Source organism: Aythya ferina (assembly GCF_964211825.1).
Source record: "Aythya ferina genome assembly, contig: HAP1_SCAFFOLD_79, whole genome shotgun sequence".
NCBI lineage: Eukaryota > Metazoa > Chordata > Aves > Anseriformes > Anatidae > Aythya > Aythya ferina.
The window spans coordinates 129,218-134,918 of record NW_028181433.1 but is presented as its reverse complement, the minus strand read 5'-3'; the positions used below and the strand labels follow the sequence as shown (position 1 = coordinate 134,918).

Here is a 5,701-nt window from a genome sequence, read left to right as displayed (position 1 = left end):
TCAGATTCCTAAGGAGTACAATGGACTGGAAAATAGATCTCAGAGTAAATTTTGAGATAGAATTCCCTTAATTTTTGGTGTTACTTAGTATCTGCTCTATTTTCTTTTTAACTTTCTGGTCTATATGCTTGCTTGCAGACAGAGACGTGCAGATGACATCAGTGATTCTACACCCTCTTGCTCATCTCCCTTGCTTAGCACGTGTGATACGGAGGATGGTGGTGAGAGCAGTGAGGATGGCGAGAGCAACCAAGAAGGTTGCTGTCGTTAGAGAATAGGGGAGGGATGAACCTCCTTCCAATGAATATTTAGCCATGTTTAAGTTTATCTGAATGTAACTGTGTAAGTTTATGTCAATTAATTAGGTCTTCTATATATTAATTAATGTCTTCTACATTTGCTTGGCATTATTACGAAAAACAAATCTTCGAGCTGCATCTTAAAGAAAAAGAAGCCCTATAACTTCTCCTTAATTCAAATCAGGACTTTTCGAGTGAAACGTCAGAAACGGGACCTAAAGAGAGTTCAGAGGGATCAAAAGAAAGTTGGAAGAAGTCAGGGAGATGCAATGCAAATAGTGTGGTAAGTCGTAAACTAATCATCATGTCAGCGAGTGTTTCCAGTGATTATGAAAGATCTCAGTGTGCCATCTACAACTACCTTTGTTGATGGTTTTCTCTAAAGCAACTTCAAAAATTGCCCAGAATGTTTCCATTGTGCTGAGATAATTTCTGATGAAACCTTGATCTAGATTGCTGCTTTCTTTAACATACAAACTCTGTTGTGTTGAATTTCTCTTTAGATTGGATTTGAGAACGTGGGTGGTCTTTCCGAACACATCGCAGCTTTGAAAGAGATGGTGATTTTTCCCTTCCTGTATCCAGAAGTTTTTCAGCGGTTCAATATTCAGCCCCCAAGGTAACTCATTACAGTGATAAATCTTAAGTCAGCTGTTTTCAGGAGAAAGTTCAATTAAGGTATCAATATGCTTCCATGCTTCAACATTTTTGGCAGCGGTGAACATTTGTTTTAGTAGTAGCAAAAAGTGGTTTCTTAAAAACGGATAGAATCAAGAATATTTGTAGGTTAAAAATATAAGCAATGTCTTAAAATTTTAAGTTTTACCATCTGGTGTTTTTAAAAAGTTGGGTTAGTTGGGTTGGAGTGGTTTTGTTCTCAGTTTTATGTACAAGTCAGCTTGATTAGTTTGTAAGCAAGAAGGGATTATCTAGTGGAAGCCAATTGTAATATGTTGCCTGGAAGCCCAGTTGTTTTTCCTGCCTACTTTTGCTTTCTTTTTTTTTTTTTTTTTCCTCTGAGTGCTAAGGCATCGCTTTTCCTTCCGGCTTTAGGCTTCCTCACTTGCCATCAGCAATAGATGGTCTGAGAGACCAAACCCAGTAACTTAATGCTTTTGAAAGGAGCATTAAATGCTTTACTAACAGATTCTGCATATTGTGAAAGCAAGAATATGCAGTTTATTGCTGCAGAATGAACTGGTGATTCACCATTCAGCCCATTCTCAGATTCTGTGCTGAAGTTTGCCCGTTTGGCTCCGGTTTGCTGTAATCACCCTGTTTGTCAGCAGTTTTGGAAGTGTCCTTCTGGGACAGTATGCTCTCTTTTGAAGGTTTTATACGTTTGAGTTACCCCCTTATTCATTTCTTTGGGTGAAAAAAAAGAATTTTCTTGTGAAACGTTGTAAAAACGCAGAACTTCTATCTGTTCTGCCTCTACCCACACTTCAGCTATTACTGCTGTCTTGTATATGACGTGTTTTGGTTAGAAAAGATGAGTTTGTTCTAGAGACGATGGTTGTAGGAGGTACTCATCATGATGTTTTTTTTCCTATCTGGATCTTTTTTATTGCAGAGGCTGTCTATTTTATGGCCCCCCAGGAACAGGGAAAACACTAGTTGCTCGTGCACTTGCCAGTGAATATAGTCAAAGTGACAGGAAAATATCATTTTTTATGAGAAATGCTTGGGACTGCATGAGAAAATACATGGGGGAATCAGAATGCCAACTTCGTGCGTTATTTGAACAGGTAAGGTTGAAATGCACAGTGTATTCTGTCAGAGTTGAAACCATTATTTTTTGTGGTCAACGTTTTTAAGTAGAACTTGCTCTTTTTTTTGTATTTTGTTAGGTTTTTTTTTCCCACTGAAATGGAAATGCCAGTGTTTCTGCTGTGAATGTCAGCTGTAAGAACTACTGGAACGATTTGCTTCCTGTCAGCCGGATACAGTGGGTTGACACAGACTGTCTTCTGTTAGTCATGCCAGATACTCCAGTAGCTCTATCAGTAGAGGTCCCAGAGGCTAACATGAAAGATCTAGTTTAGATGACATTCCAACCATGATGTTTTTGTGCATTTTTCCTTTAAATAATGCTGTTTTACTCTGTGTTTTTGTGCTAGGCCTATCAGATGCGACCTTCAACTATTTTCTTTGACGAGATAGATGGTCTCTCTCCTGTGCACTCCAGTAAACAAGACCACATTCACAGAATCACAGAATCACAGAATTTCTAGGTTGGAAGAGACCTCAAGATCATCGAGTCCAACCTCTGACCTAACGCTAACAGTCCCCACTAAACCATATCCCTAAGCTCTACATCTAAACGTCTTTTAAAGACTTCCAGGGATGGTGACTCCACCACCTCCCTGGACAGCCTGTTCCAGTGTCTAACAACCCTTTCAGTAAAGAAGCTCTTCCTAACATCTAACCTAAAACTCCCCTGGCGCAACTTAAGCCCATTCCCCTCGTCCTGTCACCAGTCACGTGGGAGAACAGGCCAACCCCCACCTCACTACAGCCTCCTTTAAGGTATCTGTAGAGAGCAATAAGGTCGCCCCTGAGCCTCCTCTTCTCCAGGCTGAACAAGCCCAGCTCCTTCAGCCACTCCTCGTAGGACTTGTTCTCCAGGCCCTTCACCAGCTTCGTCGCCCTTCTCTGGACCCGCTCAAGCACCTCGATGTCCTTCTTGTAGCGAGGAGCCCAAAACTGAACACAGTACTCGAGGTGCGGTGTCACCAGAGCCGAGTCCAGGGGGACGATCACCTCCCTAGCCCTGCTGGTCACACTGTTTCTGATACAAGCCAGGATGCTGTTGGCCTTCTTGGCCACCTGAGCACACCGCTGGCTCATATTCAGCCGACTATCCACCATCACTCCCAGGTCCTTCTCTGCCAGGCAGCTCTCCAACCACTCATCTCCCAGCCTGTAGCTCTGCTTGGGGTTATTGCGCCCCAGGTGCAGGACCCGGCACTTGGCCTTGTTGAACTTCATGCAGTTGGCCTCAGCCCATCGGTGCAGCCTATCCAGATCCTCCTGCAGAGCTTTCCTACCCTCGAGCAGATCGACACACGCACCTAACTTGGTGTCATCTGCAAACTTACTGAGGGTGCACTCAATGCCCTCATCCAGATCATCGATGAAGATATTAAAGAGGACCGGCCCCAGCACTGAGCCCTGGGGGACGCCACTAGTGACTGGCCTCCAACTGGACTTGACTCCATTTACCACGACTCTTTGGGCCCGGCTATCCAGCCAGTTTCTAACCCAACGAAGCGTGCGCCAGGGGTGTGGCTGTGCGGCGGCCGCCGGCGAGATGGCGGTGGCAGGGGGCGGTGGCGGATCCTCGGCATCCTGCGCACCCTCCACCCGCGGCCTCGAGCGGCCCGACCCGCTGGCGCGCCTCACCTGCCCCGTGTGCCTCGAGGTGTTCGACAGCCCCATGTGCGTCCCCTGCGGACACGTGTTTTGCACACCATGCCTGCAGGAGTGCCTCAAGCTCAAAAAGCCAGTCTGTGGTGTCTGCCGCAGCACCCTGGCGCCTGGCAGCAGGGCTCTGGACTTGGAAAAGCAGTTCGAAGCGACAGAAACCACTTGTAACGGCTGCAACAAAAAGATGTTTCTCTCAAAGATGCGCAGCCACGCAGCTTCTTGTTCAAAGTACCAGAACTATATCATGGAAGGTGTGAAAGCTGTGACTAAAGAACCACTCCACAACACCAGGAACTTCCCCAATCGCTTCACCTTTCCTTGTCCATATTGCAGCAAGAAAAGCTTTGATCAAGAAGGACTAGTTGAGCACTGAAAAACATTGCACAGCATGGATGCAAAACAAGTGGTTTGCCCAATTTGTGCCTCGATGCCGTGGGGAGATCCAAATTACAGGAGTGCTAACTTCATGGAACACCTTCAGAGACGACACCGGTTTTCATACGATACTTTTGTGGTACGTGTTTCTTCATCCTTGGAATACGTGAGCCTGATGACTCTTAAAACCCAGCTTTTTTTATGTAGCCACTACTGTAAAATGTAGTCCTTGCAGATGGTATAATGCAAGAAGTTGAATTACTGTTAAGTCAGAGGAGGAGACAGCTGGTTTTGTGTTGTGTTAACCAATATGGCCCTGGCAGTAAAAGAATTTCTGTACCCTTCGTTCATAGGATTATGATGCTGATGAAGATGATATGATGGCACAGGTTTTGATGCGTTCTTTGCGGGATAAATAAAATAAAAAAGAAGACTAATTGTCAAACCAAGCTTCCATGAGAGGGAAATGGCCAGCATTCTTGCACTTCTCCCTGTCCATGCCAAGATGAACTCAGGCATTCAGAAATATGGAAGACTTTAATCTTAGTTTTGAATCCCCATTTGATCTTTTGGTATCATTCTTGTTTTTTATTAATATGACTATGTTGTTCAACCACGTAAGGCTAATTTTCTTTTTTGTTTCACACAAAGCTTATTTATAGGTCAGTGTGGAGGAGACAGTTCTGTTTTCCTTCACATCTGCCTGTTTTCTGATTGCTTTCTGCCAGTTGTGCTAGTTTGACTAAAGCCAGAAATACTCCAAATTGACTGGCATGAACTAGCTGGTAAACCTCTTCTTCCCCTGATCTTGTTTACATTTCGTAAATGATAGTATGAGAGGTGTCTTTGTGGCTCTTTTCCTTTAGTGAGACCCCTAGGTGCTAACTCACCAGATTAGTTCCTGTTTCAACTGGCCTATGATGCCTGTGATTTCATGATGTTTACCAGTGTGAGAATTCTCACAGGCAGCCTCTCAATTATATGGAAAACATGTCTCCAGTATGTCTTCAAACTGCAACATTCCTTAGCAAAAATGTTTGAAGCTGAGTAAGAAACTAGTTCAAAACACTTTAGTTCTATACCTGATTACGATTTTGTTCCATACTTTGACCATAATTTCTAGCCTGCCTGGAAAACAGAACTTTGGTGTTAGCTAAAATGCATAACTTTCAACTGTTATAGCAAATATTAATCATTTGTTGGCCTTATTAAATTGGTGTTTAAAAAATCGGTTTTCTAGGAATCTTAAGCCTTATGCTTGTAGGGGAATTCAGAAGCTTTTTCAATATCCGTATCTTATGTCAACTAAAAATTTCATATATATATTCCTAGTTGTTCCATCCCTCGAGGCAAGCTGGTAGCAAAACTTATAACCCGTAGCACTTGCACAGCACTGCCTTCTGCATTGCAGATTCTAACAAGTATTTTGAATTCCTGTTTTTACTTAAACGTCGCTAAGGTAGCTGAAGCTGTACTTAGATTGTTTTCCATATACATACAGGATGGAGGTTTAGCTTTCAAAGAAAATGTAAAATATAAACAAGTTTGAATTCATAGACAATGGATACTTGATACTCAGTTATACACTTTCATTGTAG

General features: G+C 43.2%; 1 pseudogene across 1 annotated transcript; it reads left to right on the top strand.

The window, feature by feature from the left end:
- The first annotated feature begins 3,612 nt into the window (after nucleotides 1-3,612).
- LOC311428438 (E3 ubiquitin-protein ligase RNF114-like) lies at nucleotides 3,613-4,719 on the top strand (annotated as a pseudogene). Its single transcript has 2 exons — nucleotides 3,613-4,242; nucleotides 4,457-4,719. The product of its transcript is annotated as an E3 ubiquitin-protein ligase RNF114-like (transcript).
- Nucleotides 4,720-5,701: the final 982 nt, after the last annotated feature.